Source organism: Chrysemys picta, chromosome 1 (genome assembly GCF_011386835.1).
Source record: "Chrysemys picta bellii isolate R12L10 chromosome 1, ASM1138683v2, whole genome shotgun sequence".
Classification (NCBI taxonomy): domain Eukaryota; kingdom Metazoa; phylum Chordata; order Testudines; family Emydidae; genus Chrysemys; species Chrysemys picta.
The window spans coordinates 257873389-257895437 of NC_088791.1; the positions used below are offsets into that span (position 1 = coordinate 257873389).

At 45.2% G+C, this 22049-nt stretch overlaps 1 protein-coding gene across 44 annotated transcripts in view; it reads right to left on the bottom strand.

The window, feature by feature from the left end:
• The window catches only part of MBNL2 (muscleblind like splicing regulator 2), a 146775-nt gene that overhangs the window by 118356 nt on the left and 6370 nt on the right, over positions 1–22049 (bottom strand). For 21 of the 44 annotated variants that reach the window (XM_065592960.1, XM_065592916.1, XM_065592861.1 and 18 more), the window contains exon 2: positions 13573–13654. The exons of 3 other annotated variants lie outside the window; for them this stretch is intronic. The gene's annotated coding sequence lies outside the window, so the exon portion shown is untranslated. Of the gene's footprint in view, positions 1–6611; positions 6852–13453; positions 13723–14842; positions 14877–22049 lie in introns of those variants that run through there. 20 more of the 44 variants (XM_065592946.1, XM_065592931.1, XM_065592877.1 and 17 more) reach the window with 5 other exon arrangements.

Below are 22049 nucleotides of genomic sequence, written 5' to 3' on the forward strand. Positions count from 1 at the left end.
GATAGTGTGAGTCTGACAGTACAGACATTCGGAGCTGTGGATGGCAAGCATATGTCTGCAAGCACATGAGCCAGGACACGGGTATACACTGCAGTGTTGACATACCCTTTAAGATGTATGCTGTTCCTCCTTGCCACTTTAGGATTGATTATGCCCAATATCAAGTTGCCTGCTTGACTTGATGGTGGTGTTGCCACTTCAAAGAGCTGCTACTGTGGACACACTCTGTGCAGGGAGCAGAAGCCTTTGAAAGTGATGTGGGTTCACTTCACAGTCAGAGTAATGAGCATTACATTAGGTTTTTGGTGGTTGTTTTTTTTTTTTTTTTTTTTTAAATGCTGGCTATCCAGATTCTGCAGCACAGACACAGCACTTTCAGAGGCTTCCCACTGCCTGCACAGAATGGAGCCACCATGGCAATAAAGTGTTCTGTAAAGAAGTTAAGGCCACAGAACAGTCTGGGTTCAGAAAGTGCCAAGTAGCAGCAGAGGGACTTAAAAGACACAGAAAGAACTGGAAAAATTAAATGTGATCTGAAATGCTTTTTAATTTGAAGTGACATACAGTCCTGGGAGACAGTAGCACACATTGCTTCTAGAACAAAACTCTATGCGTGCTCAGTGCATCCATTAGAAAAGCAGTACTGCAGCACAGCCAATCCACACAAAACCACCTTCTTACTCCCTTGCATGCACATTTCCTGCCCTTCCATATAAAGACCTCTTGAGTCTGCCCAATAGTCCCGTGGCTATTACCACACTAGTTGATACTGCAGATCTGTACCCTGCTAATCCAGCAAAGAACTTGTTTTCTATTTTATTTGAGGAAATGGGGTGTGGATGTCACCCCAACCTAACCCACAGACACACAAATTAGAGGGCACAGCATGGAGGTCTTGCCCTGATGACTGGAGACTGGCGGATGTCCCCAACCTCATTCATGGGAAGAGGGCTAAGGGGCAAGTAGGATGGCCACGGCTGCCCAGAGGATTCAAGGGGCCCGGGGCAAAGAAATTTCGGGGGCCCCTTCCATAAAAAAAAGTTGCAATACTATAGAATACTATATTCTCGTGGGGGCCCCTGTGGGGCCCGGGCAAATTGCCCCACTTGCCCCCCCCCCCGGGCAGCCCTGAGGCTAGCTAGAATAGAAACAATAGGATCACCATCCTCACAGCCCTTACTGAGCACTGTGCTAGCTAGCAATGAGTGCTGCTGTCAAAGAAATCCCAGGAAAATTCTTTCAACCTTTCACATAAATAAAATACAAACTAGTGTTGAAGTCCTAAATCATTAACAGAACACATGTGTACACTTAAGTTACAAAAGGGGGCAGGGCCTGATGGTCAGAGAATCCAGAAATGCAGAGTTACAGCTGTTTGTTTACAAACTGTGGCATTTAGTGTTAAATATTTACATATTTGTTATAAACAGCTAATAATAATGCTGTAAATTATTTAAGTTGTATGACAATCACAAAGCATTAAAAACTAAGCTTGTGTGTCCCTCTGACTCTTCACAGACCAGATCTGCCATATCGTCACCACTTCAGCATCAGGAGAGCTCTCTAGTAGAGATCTGCTGGAAACTTTAAACCAGAAAACAAATAAAATGAACTCCACTCTGGAAAGCAAATTCTGATAATAAAGTGGAAGCCATCAGGAAGCCATCACTTAAGTTCTCGACAGCTGACAAACTGCAAAGTCCAGAAAACTGCATATGACAAGTACAAAAAAAAAAAAAAAAAAAAAAGGACACAAAATGACAGACTCAGAAAATTAAAGACACTTGTGAAAAATAGACTGTGGACCCCACGGCATATACAATAACTCATGAAGCAAGTAACTGAAAATCTCAAAACCCCCAGAATCTATAGGGAAATATTTTGCACACCTAGGAAGAAACACTGGAGAAAATAAAATCCATTCTTTGCTGGGTCTAGATATTGACGATGATCTTCTATACTGTCTGTTAATAGTAGTAATCAGAATCTACAAAAAATAAAAATAAGTTTGCTACCCAAAGTTCTGTAATTGCCATTCTCACTGAATCCTGAAAGATGGAGAGAAGCCTAGCTGCATCCTGTAAAACTTTTAAAACACAGTGAACACTTTAATTTTTTCCTGATACAGATCTTGTAACAGAAATACTGTCTACAGTATAGACGGTTTTATTAACATATAGACCTCTGCATCTATCTTGTCTCAATTTATGAGCAATGTAATATATAACAAGCCTTTTCTCTTTCAGGATGTGTCTTCCACACAGATATGTCTAAAAATTATTGATGAAAAAAGGAAATGAACACAGAATCTAATGAGGAACCATCCGTCCCTATATCCTACTCTGCTTTCTATGTAGGAACTATACTGTTATAACTTTTCTGTCTTCTTTCCTATTTGACATAAACACATCTTCCTTCCCCTCACCTATTTACACATTACTCATTCAAACAGTGGACAGACTATTCCCTTACTTCCTACTTCATTACTGAGTGCTGTTATTTTTTTGGATTCTTCACTTATTGTTCTAGGATGTAGGTAAGTAAAGACTGAGATGTACTTCTGTAAGTATTACCTAATTTAGGGTTACCATACGTCCGGATTTTCCCGGACATGTCCGGCTTTTTGGGCTCCAAATCCCCGTCCGGGGGGAAATCCCAAAAAGCCGGACATGTCCGGGAAAATCGGGACATGCGGGCGGCGGTGCTGGGCCGGGGGCACCGAGCGCCAGGGGTGCCGGGGGCACCGAGCGCCGGATGGGGCCGGGGACCAGGGGCCGGCGGCGCCGAGCGCCAGGGGCGCCGAGCGGCGGGGGGGCCGGGGGCGCCGAGCGCCGGGGGCCGGCGGGGCCGAGCGCCAGGAGACAGCGGAGCCGAGCGCCGGGGGTGCCGGGGACCGGGGGCACCGAGCGCCGGGGGCTGGCGGACCCGGGAACCAGGGGGGCTGGGGCCGGCGGGGCCGAGCGCCGGCGGTGCCGGGGACTGGGGGGTGCCGAGCGCCGGGGGCCAGCGGGGCTGAGCGCCGGTGGGGCCGAGCGCCGGGGGTGCCGGGGACCGGGGTCACCGAGCGCCGGCGGGGCCGAGTGCCGGTGGGACCGGGGGCTGGCGGGGCCGAGCGCCGGCAGAGCCGGGGGGTGCTCGGCCGGGGGGCCGGGGGCCGGGCCGGGCAGGTGCTGAGCGGGCCGGCGGGACTGGGGGGTGCTGAGCGGGCCGGGGGGTGCTCGACCGGGGGCCGGCGGAGCCAGGGGGTGCTCGGCCGGGGGTCCGGGGTCCGGGCCGGGGGGGTGCTGAGCGGGCCGGGGGGCCGGCGGGGCTTGGGGGTGCTGAGCGGGCCGGGGGGTGCTCGGCCGGGGGTCCGGGGGCCAGGCCGGGGGGTGCTGAGCGGGCCAGGGGTGTTCGGCCGGGGGCCCGGGGGCCGGCGGAGCCAGGGGGTGCTCGGCCGGGGGGCCGGGGACCGGCAGTGCTGGGCGGGCCAGGGATGCTCGGCTGGGGGCCGGGCCCGGGGCCGGCACCCCAGGGCCCGAGCCGACCCAGGCTGGAAACGCCGGGGGGGCCAGCCTGGGCCGCGCCTCCTCCCCCCAAACCCTCCTTACCTGCTTCAGGCTTCCCGCGAATCAAATGTTCGCGGGAAGCAGGGGAGGGGGCGGAGTTGGGGCGGGGACTTTGGGGAAGGGCGGAGTTGGGGCGGGGGGCGTGGCTGGGGGTGGGGGCGGGGGCGGGGCCCCGTGGAGTGTCCTCCTTTTGGAGGTTCAAAATATGGTAACCCTAACCTAATTTGAATTTTGCAGTGTCATTCATATCTACTTTCCTGGTACAGAAGAAATAGTAGAAAGTAGAGAGTATATCTTAAGTTAATTGCCAGCTTTATATTTCAAAATAATAATAATAAAAAGAGATACATTTAAAAACAAAAATATCTGATTGTTTTCCTTGTACCTCTAGGACTGGAGCTCAACTGTTTTTCTCCTCTAACAGTTGATGATATCACAAACATACTAGGCCCTGTGTACTCTGTGAAAAGCTGGATTCAAATGTGCAGGAAGCACACCTGATTTCTGCACAGCACAACGCTACTGCTGAAGCATATATACTACATGTATCCTAAAACTAAGTTCCTTACAAATTAATAATTTGATTTTCATTCAAAACAAACACTGCATAAGCTCATACAAAAGTAGATATCCATCAGTAAATACAACTTGACATTACTGAAAAAAATTGACTAAACTTGGTTTCACCATAGCCATGGTATATAAAAAAGTGACTACATACTATTTCTAATCAATCCCCCCTAATCAATCAAGAATGGCCAGATTTTGCCATTCTTACCCATACCAAGTCATAAGTTACTCCACAAGTAGTCCCACTAAAATCCATGGGGCTACTCATGGAGAAATTTTTACTACTAAACACGAGTAAGGTTATTAGAATCTAGCCCCAAATAAATGTAATATCCAGTATTTACATGTTCATTACAAATAATTTCAATTTTTTTCTCCCAGCTATACCATAAGACTAAAAGCCCACCTGAAAGTATAACAGGTCTGTTTTGTGTGGGAAGAATCTAAAAGGGAAGGTTCATACATGTATCCTTAAGGAGAATTGTTTGTTTTTTAAACACACACAAAAACAAACTCTGTATGTGAAGAAAAATCCTGTTCATGAATCTTAAATTATATTTTGTAGTTTAGAAGAGATGGAACTATTTATTTAATTTTTCACAAATAGTTTTCCTCTAGGTTGCTTGATGCATACTCCATGAAGGTAGACAGAAATACTACATTTAAAATTTAGGTAGCAATTGGAAACATTGTTGACATAATACCAATCTGTGACATTAGCAGAAGTCTTAATGACTCTCTATCCTTTTATTTTTAATAATAGATTTGTTAAAATTATTTAAAGAAACATATTATTACATTAACTCAGATGAGTTAAGCATTTAAAAGTTACAAGTTTGGAACATAACAATCCAAAATTAGTGTCAACTGCTTCATCCAGCATTTAGTTGGGTATTTTCAGACATGAACCAACTCCTGCCCATCAAAAAAAAAAAAAAAGTATAAGTTGACCATGAAGAATTGGGAGATGACATCAGAAGTTTTGAGCTAGTGTCCTGTACTTCTCCTTGAAGGTATAAACGGTACATCTATAAGAATCTATATAATGTTGCCCTTTAAAAATAGTTTACCTTGTTACTAGTGCAATTATTCAAAACCTCTTCTGAAAATCACACTATTGCTAATGTTTATAGGCAGTAAGAATGTTTTTAAATTCGTTTTCTTCTTTAAACACATTGATATTTACTGTTCATCAACTCAATCTTAATTATTTCACATCTGTGGGTAACAGTGCTTTGAGTAGTAATGCTTAGATAATATGATAATAGGCATTAGAGAAACAATAAGAGAAATTCTCACTGCTTTACCTGATGTCATTACAATTATTTTTTTGCTTGTTCTTTTAAAATTATACTACATCTTGTATACACAGGAAATTCTGCAGTACTGCAATGTTTTTGAAGACAGGGTTAATTCCTGTTGCTATCTATGGGTTTGATCATGGGAGGTACTGAGTAACATCAGCACCCACAGAAGTCAATGGAAGTGGAAGAAGCTTCGCACCTCACAGGATTAGACCCTATATTTGCATACCTCTCTTGCAATGTTCTGGTGAAATTTACTATAAACTCTTGCTTTCATGGTCTAACAATACAGTACAAACTCCCCATTCCATGTAAAATTTAATAGACTTTTGTCCCAAATACCTCCTTTCCTTCTCATTGCCAAGACCATTTAACATAAATCTTCTCCATTGCTTCCTCCTGCTAGTTTTCAGGAAGAAAGTTGATATTGTGCAGCATAGTGAAAGCATTGCTTTAAAAGCCAGTCTGCTCATTAAATTATTCTGCTGGCTGTGTGTTCTCATTAAAAATGTATAAAGATCAGATAATTGCAGTAAGTATTATTAACCTTGATTTTCCTGTTTTAGATTAAGGTTCTACTTTTAAACCTAAAACAAAGACCTGGAAATGGCAGGGAAATGTTCAACTAAACGACAATATCTAAAACTCTTTAGAAGCTTGCCTTAAGAACACAGGGAATCACTGTGTATTGAAAAAATACTTACAGTATTATACAAGTCATAGTGGAATGACAATCATGTTTTTAGTTCAGACCTTATACTGGCAATGGCTTAGAACAGACATGTTCCAATTCCATCTGAATCTTCAAACATATCTACTGTAAACTTTATTGATTTTTAGCTTAACCAATTGCCTTTATTAAACCAAGCAACCACTATCAGATGAAAACCCAGCAAAGAATCCAATTCGGCTAACAGTATTTTTTGAAACATACCAATACATTTCCTTTTTTTAATGGTGTTATTTTGAATGAAATATACATATACTTGTGTTCTATTTCTCAAGAGAACAATTTACATTTTAAAAATTAATTCACTCATACAAGATCATATAAAATTCACATTTCACCTCCAAGGACTACATATGCCCGGAGAAACCTTGTTTCCTTGACTCCCAAGCAACACATATGGTATGCAGCATACTGCAGCAAACTCTTTAAACATTCAATAAAAGACAATGATCCTCTTACCTTGTTTAGCTCTGTCTATTCGACACATTTACAATGTGAACGGAAACGTATGATATGATCAAATGACCACATCTTTTCCATTGCATCATTATGATAAGTAGTTTTCATGTAAAATAATTATCACCCTATTTTTTTGTACTCTGAAAGCCTTATGCCTTATCTGGGGATTTTCTCTCAGATGATGAAGCAAAGACACAGCCTGAACTCTGTTGCTGAAAGACTGCAGCCCTTCCTTCTAACAAATCCCTCCCAGCATATGGTACCCAATCACACACAAGTTCGTCAGTTCTACTGGTCTTAAACTGGTTGTAATAGGATGATTGACAAGGCAACACAGCACTTCTAAAGTGTAAAAACAATGCATCCATACTGATGTACAAGAAATTTCCCTCTCATAGGAAAGCAGTGTTACCAAGGAGATAAAGTGACACCTATATGAAACAAACCACCACTACCATACTTGCAGTCAACATTTGCTATGGTATGGTTTTAAAAAGCTTATGTTAACACGAAAATGTATTGTAGAAAATAAACAGAATTGTAGAAGTGAAGCAATGCTTCATCTGTTTTGTTACTGAGATTTATTCATGCACTGTATTCCAAATAATTTAGCCTTCAAGTTTTTTAAAAAAATACAACAAAAAACATCTATGCTGAAACATAAATATGTTTACATCTCAATACTGCATAACATTATTGTTTAGTGTCTGTGATATCTATGTGGTTTCTTTCACAAGAGATCAGACTTTTGTGTACAGTTATGGAACACTTACAATAAAAATGCAATCAATAATATATTATCATTTTAATATACTTGGCAGGCATAGGGTCAGGGTCAGCAGTACCCAAACTACATTCAGTTTGATTAGAATGCACGTGCTGTCCATTTGCAGTGAGGTTGAAGCATGTCATTTCTGAAGACTCTTAGCAATCGTCAAGTCAAAATTTTAACACTTTGACTGCTGGACCTTCTACATTAGAGGTGGGCAAACTACAGCCCGTGGGCCACATCTGCCCCGTGGGACCCTCCTGCCCGGCCCCTGAGCTCCTGCCCTGGTAGGCTAGCCCCTCCCCTGCTGATCCCCCTCCCCACAGCCTCCGCTCCCTGAGCCGCCAGGGCAACGCTCTGGGCTGCGGGCTCTTGTTGACCCGGTGCTCTGTGCTGCGCAGTGGCATGGCTGGCTCCAGCCGCGCGGCACGGCTGCCTGTCCTGGTGCTCTGGGCGGCACGGCTGTAGTGCCACTGGTGCTACAGGCAGCGAGATAAGGGGGCAGGGAGCAGGGGGGCATTGGATAGAGGGCAGGGGAGTTCGGGGTGGGGGTCAGGGGGTGGGGGTGTGGATAGGAGATGGGGCGGTCAGAGGGGGGAACATGGGGGTTGAATGGTGGCAGGAGTATCAGGGGGGCAGTCAGGAATGAGAGGAGCGGTTGGATGGGGCAGCGGGGGGCAGTCAGTGGCAAGGGAACTGGGGGCTGTCAGGGGACAAGGAGGGGTGGATAGGGCAGGGGTCCGGGGGGGGCCGTCAGGGGACAGGGAATGGAGGGGTTGGATGGGGCAGTAGTCCCGGGGGGGCCGTCAGGGGGCAAGAAGCAGCGGGGGGTCGGATGGGGGCCACGGCCAGGTCATGCCAGGCTGTTTGGGAAAGCATAGCCTCCCCTAACCGGCCCTCCATACAATTTCGGAAACCCAATGTGGCCCTCAGGTCAAAAAGTTTGCGTGCATGAAGCAATAGAGATGCTAAATCATGTACCGGCTTCCTCACTTTGAAACACAAATGCTGCTAGAATGCCATTATGTTCTACTGCAACAGAATACCTCAGCAAAATGGGACAGTGAATGAAGGGTTATGTTTTTAAAAAAAGGAACATGAACTTTCAATTAAATTAAAAGCTAAACATGTAAAAATATAAGAAATCTACAGTAGCGCTGCGCTGTAAACAAATGTGTCTCCTTTTTAGAAAAATACATTAACCCAAATATATTTAAAACTGTATAAAAAAAGCTTAAATATATGAATAGACAAGGCAAAAACAAAGCTCTCATTCATTTAAAAGTTGTAACCCAAGGCCCCTTTGTTTATTATTGACTGTTTTGCATATCTGAAATGAAGCATTTCCAAAACCCATTCTTCTTCTTCTACTTTTTTTCAGGCCTGGTCACCTCTCCTCTTAATTACTGCACTCTCCTCCTCTCTGGCCTCCATAAAATGCAAATTGCCCTATTCTTGCCCCGCATAGCTGCTGTGACTATCTTCTTTACCCACCAATCTGACCACAACTCCACCCCTTCTTCCCTTTGTCTCCCTACTCTGGCTTCCCCTCCACCAGTGCAGCAAGTTCAAGCTTCTTATCCCAGCCTTCTGGCATCTCTCTGCTCCGTTTCCTACCAGTCCACCCTGGTCTCTTTTCTGAAACAGCCCCTACATTCAGTCAATGACGAAAGCTTTGAAGTCCTGTTAATTCTCTTTCCCCATATGCATCTCCCCATGTTCTTTCACAATAACCCCTGCAACTAGCACATCCTTCCCAAACTGGTTCACAGGCCATATATTCTCTCCACATCCAGGTACCTCCTTGAGACCCACCTCCGCAACCAGTTGAATCCAACAAGTTTGTGAAGTTACTGGAGATAGCCTATGTTATAGATGGAGCTAGCAGCACCGCCTATTACATGACCATGTTTTCAGATTCTTGTAACAGTGCCAAACTTTAACAAGTTGAGCTGAAATTCTCCATCCTGAGCATCTGCCTCAGGCTGTAGTGGGTTGTTTTGTCCCCCCACCCCCACCCCGTTTGTTTGGTTTCATTTGTTTGTTTTTTGAAATGTTTTGGCCAAAATGGGTCAGCCATTTCTAAGAACAAATTTAGAGGAAAACATGTTTTGCCATGTTAAAAAAATCCTTACGCCATTTTGTTGAGAAGGTCTAGCGTCCCTATACTTTGGACAAAGACATTTGGCGGGCAACTGACCTTTGTACCACGGATGTATCTTTTGCTGTTGCAAAGAACACCTGCCCAAATTTGCATGCTACATCTTCTGTATGTGACTGTACTGCACACGTGCCATCTCCATAGCTCAATTCAGCATGTTCCAGTCTGGGGATACAGGCGCTCAGAACTTTCCCTGCAATTGCTGTTCAGGGCTAGGGTGAAGAGACCCTCCCTTCTGTACTCTCATTGACTCTCTTGCTGGCACCTAGGCAATGTGAAGGAAGAAGGTGCCTGTGAATACTGAGGGAACAAGAGCCAAAGCAGATATGGTGGAATGAAGGAGTCAAGTGGGTCAAGCAGCCATGGGCGGGGTGGGGGGAGAGGGAGCCTGAGGACTGGGGAATGAAAGATGGAGGGGAAGAACTGAGATCCTGAGTGTGGTGTGGTGTGGTGGGGGGGGGGGGGGGAGGGCAGGGCAGTATAGAGCTGCCTGGGCAAAGAGATTGCAACAAGGACCCAGGGAAGGGGCAAAGGGCTGGGATTTAGACAGACCCAGAAGGGAGGTGGGAACTGCAACTGGCTAGGCAATAAGACTGGGAGTAGGTGGGAAGAGACTGTGTCAAGAAGCCTGAGGAGCGGAAACTGGGACTGGGTTACAAAGGAGAATACACCTGGGATAAGGACTGGGGTGGGGAAGAACAAGTGAAAAACAAACTTGTGTTCTGAAGTTTCACTTAATAACTGAAAACATTATAATGTTGATAAGAACACTTATATTTTTAAAATATGGGATTAAATTCTTAGCTGATGTAAATCGGTATAGTTCCACTATCAATTTATACCAGGTTGGGATCTGGCCCCATATTTCTGAAATATAGATTGCGTCCATTTACTTCAGCTGAAAATCTTGCTCATGATTATTAAACTGGTTTCAGAGTAGCAGCCGTGTTAGTCTGTATCCGCAAAAAGAAGAACAGGAGTACTTGTGGCACCTTAGAGACTAACAAATTTATTAGAGCATAAGCTTTCGTGGACTACAGCCCACTTCTTCGGATGCATATTGTGAGTGTTCCTTTAAGTATGGAACTGCATATTCAACATAACTGACTAAAACTTAGTCATTGTATTTGTGCACTCTCTTTATCTTCCAAACTGTTCGACAACTCTCTGGTTTGCTACAAAATTAATTGTAAAAGGAGAATTTTTGCAGGACAACTAATTTCTCACTGAAGAAGTTAATGTAAGATAGATAATACACAACAAACCCTTTAAAATAACAAATGTAGGGTCTATTAATAGATTTATACGAGAGCTGTGATTTGGAAAACAATTCTCATTTTCTTTGAGACAACTGAAAATGCTGTTTACAATTCAATAAACCATCAGTCTGAAAATTAATCCTTAAGAGTTATTAAAATTGAGAGCAAACATGAATTATATTTCTTTATTCATTTCAGAAAAGACCCTTCCAACCACAGTCCTGTTTTCTTTAGTGCTATGCCATCTAGTTAAATGCAAAACAAAAATTCTTAGCTAGCTTCAGCTGTTGCACATTATGCAGCAACACAGTTTTATGACTCACAATGAATCACACAGAAGTACAAATACTATTTAAGACAGCCATGTAAACAGTAAGTCAGTGAGCCAGGGCTTGACAAATGCATTTACCAATGGTGAGTAGAAAAGTTCCCTCATTAGCTGGCACATTATCCCAATGTTTGTATAGTACCCTGCACAATGAGGAACAATCTGGTTGAGGACTCTGAGTGCTACTCTAACACAAATAATGCATAACCAAAACTTTCTTAAAAATAACCAAAAAAAAACCCATGTTTGTAGCCTGTAAGGTTGAGAAGAAAACCTTTCAAATGTGTACTGAATGTAAATCAATCATTGTAGCACTTGTCTACAGAGGGGGTTTAGTCCATGCTAATTTGAGTTTGTGCTGATTGAAAATGCTTGCATCCACACAATGCAAACCTTTAAAGTGCACTAACTTCCTACTCAGTGCAAATTCTGGAGTCTTCTTTCAAACTATACTAAATTTGATGTGAATTGAGTTAGTGCAGATTTACTTTTCATGTGCACATTATTCTTCTTCCTCACTACTTTGGCAGTACTCCAACGGCTATCCTACACTGCTTTTGTGGGTGTCCGTGACTGACTTGTTTATATGTGTAGCCTCCACTACTCCAGAGTCAAGTTGACCAGATGTATAAAAACTGGCATGGGACCAGAATTGGCCCATCTGCTCCAGGATTCAAATATGTCAGCATAACAGCATTATAGTGATATTATTCCAGCAGTCTTACAATATACCTCGAGCAGTCTCTTGGAGCCATGGTGAGATCCTTAATCTCCTCGCTATCTGAGAACAAGAAACTGTGCAGGCAACTCTTGTGACCGACCACCACAATAAGAAACGTTTTGTGGGGATCTCAAAGCTGATGCCTGAGAAGGGTCACAGCTAGAATGCCTACCAGTGCCGTATAAAGAGTGAACGCTCGAAAAACCATAAGGGATAACAAAAAGCCTAGTGGCGTGCGTGTAACTAGTCTATGTTATAGGCAATTGGGCAGGAGTTTTTGTTGGAACACCACAACAGAACCCTGGGCCCTTGTGAACAGTGGTATTCCACCACTTCCACCACCGAGGACACTAGGCCCCTTGCAGATGACGAGTGGGACAGTGAAGAGATCTCCCCGAACAGCCAAGCTCTCTTCGGAACTCACAGCCGCCCAATTCCCAGACCCAAATCCAGCCCAGGACACAGGAGGAAGATCCTATTGAGGGGACCTATCTTCAATTTATTATTATGCTATAGTGCTGTTAACTTCAGTGCCAGGTGCCTCGTGGCCGCTGCCATTATTGATAGATGTGAGCTAGAAACCTTCCCAAATCTCCATTCCCTCCCTCCCTCACCCAACGCTATTCGCCTTCATACTGCCCCAACCCCTCCCGCAACACAATTTCAAAATGGCGGCTGGACCAGCCAGGCAATCAGCTTTTATCTTGTGCTGAAGCCCTGTTGTCCATTATCTGTTTTCAAACCCATCCACTCCCATCTATTAATTTCTTTCTCCCTCCCCACATCGTTCCTTCCTGGCAAATGCTGCATCACGTCCCCCCACTCCTAACTCCATTCACATGCTCAAAACTTGCAAGGTGCAGGCTCAGACAGCCTCTACTTCCCCTCCCCTGCCTTCCCACAGAACATTCCATAATGATACTATTTAGTTGTGTGAAATTCAAATGTTTATTGAGACAGCTGTTACAGGAAAAAAAGTTTAGTTAGTATTCACAGCTTACATGAAGTATACTAGGTGTGGGCATTCAGGCTACTGCTCCCTGCTCAGGTACAAACAACCTGTTACAGGGATTTGTACAGGAAAAGACATTTAGGTTAGGAGTAGCATAGCCAGGCAGCTCTTAATGGCTTTTCATCAGGTTACATATTTCATGGGGGTGAGGGGGAAAGACCTGGGAGCAGTAAAGGTTTCAAATAATCAGTGCAGAACCCAGGCTATTTTCTCTGAACTTTCTGAATGTCTGCAGGGGACATTAAACAGAATAGAAGACTGAGAAATTGCTCAACTTTAATACGGACATTCTGTGGGAGAGCTGCACCACCCTTGGCATAGCTTACAACTCCTTCTGCTCCTGCAGCTTTATGGAGGGGTGGGGTGGGGGAGACCATCTAGGTAACTTCACAGCATCTCTCACTGGTCTGCCTTTTTTACCTTTCTGAATAAGACCATTCTCTGCCTCTCTGTCATTGGGAATCAGGACAATCTAACAGGGATACAGAGGGGACTACTATCCTGCCCCCCATTAACCTCTCAGACCCCATATAATAACTGGAGACCCAAACCAGGAACATCTCAATCTTGCCCCCATTCACACGCCACTTACCGTCTGAGGTTTCCCCAAATCTGGGATGAGCCTCAGGGAATGGAATTCAGAAACAGAGGACTAAAAATGCTATGATTACTTCTATGAAAATAGTTGTAATATGAACAATAACCACTTGCTTTTTTCTCTACTCCCCCAGGACCTCCAGCAGCAACAGCCTCCAGGACAGGGCCTTTATCAGCAGCTGAACAGCTGTCCAACCTGAAGGGGAAGAAACAGAAGTCTAAGAGTGAGATGTTTGGAGCCCTTCTTACAGGCTCACAAAAAACCTAGAGAACTACAGAGAGGCAGTTTATGCTGCTATTTATACCTGTGCTGGCTGGGTTTGCAGCATTGGTATTCTACACTCTGTCATAAGTGCAGACCTACCAATAGATAAGAGATGACTCTGCACAAACAACAGGAATGTTTTGCACCAAAGAAGTAAAGTAAAAGCTACAAAGACCAAGGAAGTAGAGTCAATATAACATGTCAGCAGTACAAGCAGCAGACCTGGGACAGCTACATCTGTGATGACAGTATGGCCCACATAGTTTATACTAAGGCTATGTCTACACTAGAGACCTTACAATGGGATAACTTTATCAGTGCAGCTGTCCTGCTGTAAGGTCTCTCATGTAGCCACTCTATGCCGATGGAGAAGAACTCTCCCATCAACGTAATTAAACCACTCCCCAACGAGCGGTAGTAGCTATGTCCCGCTGACATAGCACTGTGCACACTACCACTTATGCCAGTGAAATTTATGTCGCTGAGGGGGGGTGTTTTTTCCATAAGTGGTAGTGTAGATGTGGCCTAAGATTTAATTCCACTGCTACCAAAACGTATATTATGAAAAATTGTATCTTAGAGTCAAAGTTCATGCAATACTTCATTCACTACCTGTTAGGATTACAAGAGAGATTTACCCCCTCAACAGAGTTCTCCAAATGGATGGGCTCTATTTCCTAACCCTTTCCTTCCCTACATTATGTGTTCTACCTCCTCTATATTTTCTGCTTCTTCCACTCTCCCTAAAAATAAATTTAATTAATTAAATAGAATTCCTCATCAATGGCCGGGGCCATTAATTTGCATATCCCCTTCTAACAACCTGATAGCTACCTCTGAGAAAAAAGCACTTTGATAGTTATAAGATACAGGACTTTCACAGGTCATACCCTGGACCTGTTCTTCAGTGTAGATGTCAATACTGAGAACACTAAATCCCACCCCCTCCGCTGGACACTGTCAGACCATCACCTCATTACGGCCCCCTCCCTAAGACTACCCCAGGAACTAAGGACCATCACAAACCTCACCAGCTTCTGCTCCAAGTGTAAGGTGCATTTCTCTAATACAAATAATAAAAACATGTACATGTTGCTGTGTATTTTTTTAAATACCTACCGAAACAAGACACTCCACTGCACACACTCCTCCCCTAGGAAGAGGATGAGAGAAGAAACATATGATGGGTGTTAGTCATGTTGTTTAATGCACTACTGGAAGGCATTCAGATACTATGGTGATGAGTGATATACAAGAACATATATAGAATAGTAAAGTTGAGATGCAACAGACATCATTGTCAAGAACATTCTGACAATACTGCTTTTATATCATCTCAGCAGAGTCACAAGGTTATTAAGAGTGCCTACCAGAGAAAACCTCTCAAGAAAAGGTCATTAGCTCAACTTGAAAACAAATATTAAGTGTTGCTAGTGAGAAGAGCAACATCAAGAAGCTAATCAAGACACTAACTATTGTAACCCAATGAATCGGGCTGAAAGTGAAGGCTACACAGGAAGTCTAACTTGTTTAGAATGCAACCAACCACCTCCTTAGCTGAAAGCTCTAAAGAACATATCACACTGATGCTGTGCACTCTTCAACTCCTAGTACCAATCTGTCTTAATGTTTAAGACAGTCAATGTGCTGGGACCAGTTTACATGAGAAGTCACCTATCTACTGAGCTGCACTCCTCTGGGACAATCCTGCTGCCAAAGGTGAAGCTCTTGAAAGACACAAATAAGGCATGCTGGGTCAGGAACACTCAACCATGGAAAATCTACTGAAGTGAATAAGGCAGAGTCTAAGCATGACAGTTTTCAGAGTACACTACAAGACTCAACATTTTGCAAAAGCTTTTCTGCAATAAGGAAAGATGAAGGATTACATATGCACATACACCAAACCACCATAGCAAACAAAAAACTGCTAAAGTTGGGAGAGACAAAATTCACAGCTTTATCTTGATCACATATATATATGGTGCTTAGGTGTTTCTAGGGTGCCCTTCACAATATCTAACATCAACAGATCAGAATCAGACCTCTATGACTTACCACGGGAAGCATGTAAAAATTACACACACATCTAAGTGGTTTCACTAAGATACTACATGACGCTCTTGTGAAAAAGATATTATAAAAGTAGCTAATAAGAAGAGTGCGAAAGTTTTATTTTTATATACTCTAGAAAAAAATACACACAAGCACAATTTAAACAGATATCAGGGGGATGTGGAGAGTAGGCGCAGCTGGGGGTCTACCAATGTTGAAAAAACAGTTTCCACGTTATTTTCATCTCTGCTATTGACTACTGCATTCACATCTTCTCTGAGCACTTCAGCATCAAAAAGCTATCAACAAACTGGAAACAATTCAGAGAAGAGTAGTAAAAATGATTATGGTGTTGTAGGAATCATTTAAAGAAAGATTTAAGTGGGGTTCTACTCTGATAAGCTACAGATTTAATACCTATGTGCAAGGCTCTGAGTTTTTCTAGGCAGGTTAGTTTGGACCCAAATTCTGCTGCAAGGTCTCTTGATTCTGAAACACTCTAGTAGTGTCCCAACAGGCACTGACAGACTTTCCTCAGCGAGCAGAGAGGTTGGCTTAGAAGCAGTTAATATACACAATCAAGGTATTAATGAATGAGGCCATGGTGGCAGTTAATGAGAGAACATGTCTAACCTAAAATAAAATCAGACTGTACATGTGATGATGGCAGACCACATGCCAACTTATGCCAAGGTCCTCTCCACTGAACACGACAAATACGTTGTTGGAACCAATGTGGCTCATCTGTGTCTTGGTATAATTCTAATACCTATTTTAACTATAAGGGTATGGCTACACTACGGGATTAATCCGAATTTATATAATTCGAATTTTGGAAACAGATTGTATAAAGTCGAATGTATGCGGCCACACTAAACACATTAATTCGGTGGTGTGCGTCCATGTACCGGGGCTAGCGTCGATTTCTGGAGCACTGCACTGTGGGTAGCTATCCCATAGCTATCCCATAGTTCCCGCAGTCTCCTCCACCCACTGGAATTCTGGGTTGAGATCCCAAAGCCTGATGGGGCCAAAAACATTGTCGTGAGTGGTTCTGGGTATATCCTCCCCCCTCTCCAGGGAAGCAACGGCAGACAACCGTTTCGCACCTTTTTCCTGGGTGAATAGTGCAGACGCCATACCACGGCAAGCATGGAGCCCGCTCAGCTCAAGACAGCAGTCATGAACATTGTAAACACCTCGCGCGTTATCGTGCAGTTTATGCTGAACCAGAACCTGCAAAACCAGGTGGCGAGGAGTAGGCTACGGCAGCGCAGCAGCGAAAGTGATGAGGATATGGACATGGAATTCTATCAAACCGCGGGACCTGGTGCTTTGGAGATCATGCTGTTAATGGGGCAGGTTATAGCTGTGGAACGCCGATTCTGGGCCCGGGAAACAAGCACAGACTGGTGGGACCGCATAGTGTTGCAGGTGTGGGACGATTCCCAGTGGCTGCGAAACTTTCGCATGCGTAAGGGCACTTTCATGGAACTTTGTGACTTGCCTTCCCCTGCCCTGAAGCGCCAGAATACCAAGATGAGAGCAGCCCTCACAGTTGAGAAGCGAGTGGCGATAGCCCTGTGGAAGCTTGCAATGCCAGACAGCTACCGGTCAGTCGGGAATCAATTTGGAGTGGGCAAATCTACTGTGGGGGCTGCTGTGATGCAAGTAGCCAAAGCAATCACTGAGGTGCTGCTACGAAAGGTAGTGACTCTGGGAAATGTGCAGGTCATAGTGGATGGCTTTGCTGCAATGGGATTCCCTAACTGTGCTGGGGCGATAGATGGAACCTATATCCCTATCTTGGCACCGGAGCACCAGGGTACCCAGTACATAAACTGCAAGGGGTACTTTTCAATGGTGCTGCAAGCACTTGTGGATCACAAGGGACATTTCACCAACATCAATGTGGGCTGGCCGGGAAGTGTTCATGACGCTCGTGTCTTCAGGAACACTAATCTGTTTAAACAGCTGCAGCAAGGGACTTACTTCCTGGACCAGAAAATGACCGTTGGGGATGCTGAAATGCCAATAGTTATTCTTGGGGACCCAGCCTACCCCTTAATGCCATGGCTCATGAAGCCATACACAGGCAGCCTGGACAGGAGTCAGGAGCTGTTCAACTACAGGCTGAGCAAGTGCAGAATGGTGGTAGAATGTGCATTTGGCCGTTTAAAAGGTCGCTGGCGATCGTTATTGACTCGCTCAGACCTCAGCCAAACCAATCTCCCCATTGTTATTTCTGCTTGCTGTGTGCTCCACAATCTCTGTGAAAGTAAGGGGGAGACCTTTACGGCGGGGTGGGAGGCTGAGGCAAATCGCCTGGCTGCTGATTACGCGCAGCCAGACACCACGGCGATTAGAAGAGTACACCAGGAAGCGCTGTGCATCAGAGAAGCTTTGAAAACCAGTTTCATGACTGGCCAGGCTAGTGTGAAATTTCTGTTTGTTTCTCCTTCATGAAAACCCACCCACTTTATTGACTCATTCTCTGTAAGGGACCCACCCTCCCCCTTCCCCCAGCTTGCTTTCAAAGGAAATAAAGTCACTATCGTTTAAAAATCATGTATTCTTTATTAATTGATTATAAACATAGGGAGAGAATCGACAAGGTAATCTGGGTGAGGTTTGGGAGGAGGATAGGAGGGAAGTAAAAGGCCGCTGAAAAAATTCAATGTAATGACAGCCTTTTGATTGGGCTGTCCACTGGGGTGGAGTGGGAGGGTGCACAGAGCCTCCCCCCCTCCCGTGTTCTTACACGTCTGGGTGAGGAGGCTATGGAACATGGTGAGGGGGGAGGGAGGTTATACAGCGGCTGCAGCGGCAATCTGTTATCCTGCTGCTGTTCCTGAAGCTCCACCAGACGCCGGAGCATGTTTGTTTGCTCACGCAGCAGCCCCAGAGTTGCAGCCTGCCACCTCTCATCTCGAGCGTCCCTCATGATCTCATGTTCACTGGCATCTTTCTTAAATTGAGATACCGTATCCTTCCACTCATTCAAATGAGCTCTTTCATTGCGGGTGCATTCCATTATTTCCGTGAACATCTCGTCTTGCGTCCTCTTCCTCCGCCACCTTATCTGAGATAGCCTTCGGAACGGAGGAGGGAGGCTTGAAAAATTTGCACCTGCTGGAGGGAGGTTTGAAAAAAAGGAGAGAAGTTTTTTAAATGATACATTTTACAGAACAATGCTTATATTCTTTCATAGTGAACAACACTATTCACATTACATAGCACATGTGATTCCAGTACAAGGTCGCATTTTCCATCTTAATATTGAGTGCCTGTGGCTTTGGTGTTAGAGATCACAGACGCAGGTCCGGGCAACAGAATTCAGCTTGCATGCGGACATGGTAAGCCATTGTCTTTTGGCTTCTGCGCCCTCCTTTCCCACATACCAAGCAAAGCCCGTTGACTGCTGCGGTTTTCCTGCTAACCTTCAGCAGCAGCAAACAAACTAACCCCCCCCCCCCCCCCGAATCCAATTCTCTGGAATGATCGCTTCATCCCTCCCCCCACCGCGTGGCTGGTATCAGGGAAGATCCCTGCAGAAACCAAACTAACCCCCCCACCCCCTCTCCCGCCATGAATTACCTGGGATGATCGCTGTACCCCTCCCCCCACCGCATGGCTGGTAACAGGGAATATCCCTGCTAGCCAAACGCGAAAAGCTCAGGGCCAATTCCCCCCCCCCCCCCCCGGCGCTTGGCTAACTGCAGGGAAGGATTTCTTTTCAGCCACAGGCAAACAACCCAGTAGGAACGGCCACATCTGTCCCCTTAATTAAATTCCCATATTTCAGCCAGGTTACCATGAGCGATATCACTCTCCTGAGGATTACACAGCGAGATAAAGAACGGATGTTGCTTGAATGCCAGCAAACACCAGGACCATATGCTGCCAGGCTTTATCATGCAATGATACCAAATTACTTGCTGCAAGCATGGCATGGTCAAGTGTCCTACCATGGAGGACGGAATAAGGCTGCACTGCCCAGAAACCTTGTGGCAAGGCTTTGGGAGTACCTCCAGGAGAGCTTCATGGAGATGTCCCTGGAGGATTTCCGCTCCATCCCCAGACACGTTAAAAGACTTTTCCAGTAGCTGTACTGGCCGCGAATGCATCCCAAGTCCTCAGGGCAAAGTAATCATTAAAAAACGCTTGCTTTAAACGCAAGTTTTATATTTTAAAAGGTAAACTCACCTGAGGTCCCTTCCATGGGGTCATGGTCTTGGATATTGGCTTGGGAGGGTACTTCAGTCAGGCTGAGAAAAAGATCCTGGCTGTTGGGGAGAACGGAGTGCTGGGTGCTCTCCGCAAGCTCGTCCTCCTCCTCTTCCCCGTCCGCAGAATCCTAGGTGTAGCTGATGAGACTATCTCCGACCCGGAATCCACGGTCACAGGTGGGGTAGTGGTGGCGGCCCTCCCTAGAATTGCATGCAGCTCGGCATAGAAGCGGCATGTCCGCGGCTCTGACCCGTAGCGACCATTTGCCTCCTTTGTTTTTTGATAGGCTTGTCTTAGCTCCTTGACTTTCACGCGGCACTGATCTGAGTCCCTATTGTGGCCTCTCTCCATCATGCCCTTGGAGATTTTTTCAAAAGTTTTGGCATTTCGTCTTTTCAAACGAAGTTCTGCTAGCACTGAATCCTCTCCCCATATAGCGATCAGATCCAGTATCTCCCGTACGGTCCATGCTGGTGCTCTTTTTCGATTATCGGCCTGCATGGTTACCTGTGCTGATGAGCTGAGCTATCTGTGGTCACCTGTGCTCTCCACGCTGGGCAAACAGGAAATGAAATTCAAATGTTCGTGGGGCTTTTCCTGTCTACCTGGCCAGTGCATCCGAGTTCAGATTGCTGTCCAGAGCGGTCACAATGGTGCACTGTGGGACAGCTCTCGGAGGCCAATATCATTGAATTGCGGCCACACTAACCCTAATTCAAAATGACAATATCGATTTTGGCGCTACTCCACTCATCGGGGTGGAGTACAGAAATCGATTTAAAGAGCCCTTTATTTCGAAATAAATGGCTTCGTTGTGTGGATGGGTGCAGGGTTAATTCGATTTAACACCGCTAAATCCGAATTAAAGTCACAGTGTAGACTAGGCCTAAGAATGCATTTAATGCTTAGGACTTTATGGAATGCTTGTAAATTGCTGCATGTATTAATCTCACTTCTAACATCTGTATCCCATATTATAAGGTAATATTTGAGTGTTTGAATTGTGACCCCCAGTAACTATAAATCACCAGACAGGAAAGAAATATTAACTACTGTGAAATGCTGATCTCCAACAGAAGGTGTCATGTGCTTCTCCACAAGGAAGGAACATTGACACCAGATGTACTAGAGTGGAACATTAAAGAGGACAAAAGACTTTGTTGTTTATTCCCCCCCCTCCAGTGAAGAGGAGTCTTAGGGCTTGGCTACACTTGCAAATTACAGCAGAATAAAGGAGCCCCGGGCACACTAGCTCACTACCCATCCACACTAGCAAGGCACGTAGACTCCGCAGCTACAGCGCTGCTGGTACTCCACCTCGGCGAGTGGAATAATGTTTGCTGCACCCCTGCTGGAGCACTGCAGCACCAGTGTGGACGAGGTGTTGCATTACTGCGCTCTGATCAATCTCCGGAAACGTCCCATAATCCCTTTAAGTCAAGTGGCCACTCTTCTCATTGTTTTGAACTCGCTGTAGGAATGCGGATATGCCGTCTGAAAGCTCCGTTTCTGACAGACGGCTGCTTATCTGCTCCGAGACAGATAAGTGTGCTCCGAGACAGATTAGCGTGGAATGCTGTGTGTGAGAGAGGCGGGGGGGAGGAGGCTCCTGCTGTCTGAAGTTACAAGACAGCATGCTGACATGCTCTCAGCCCCCCAAAAACCCATTCTCTCTCCCCCCACATGCACACAACATACTCCCTGTCACACTCCACCCCACCCCACCCTCACTTGAAAAACACATTGCATCACTTGCATGCTGGGATAGCTGCCCATAATGCACCGCTCCCAATGCCACTACAAGTGGCCACGCAAGTGCGCAAGCAGCTATCAGTGTGGACAGACTGCAGCACTTTCCCTACTGCGCTCTCCGAAAGCGGGTTTAATTCACAGCGCTCCACATCTGCAAGTGTAGCCATGGCCTTAGAAATGAATTCCTCCCAACAGCTGAGTTTGCAGCACTAAGCAGAGAGGGGGCAAGGAGGCCATGGTGAATAAAAATCAATTATTTAAAAAAAATAGATTTCTTTTATTTCAATCG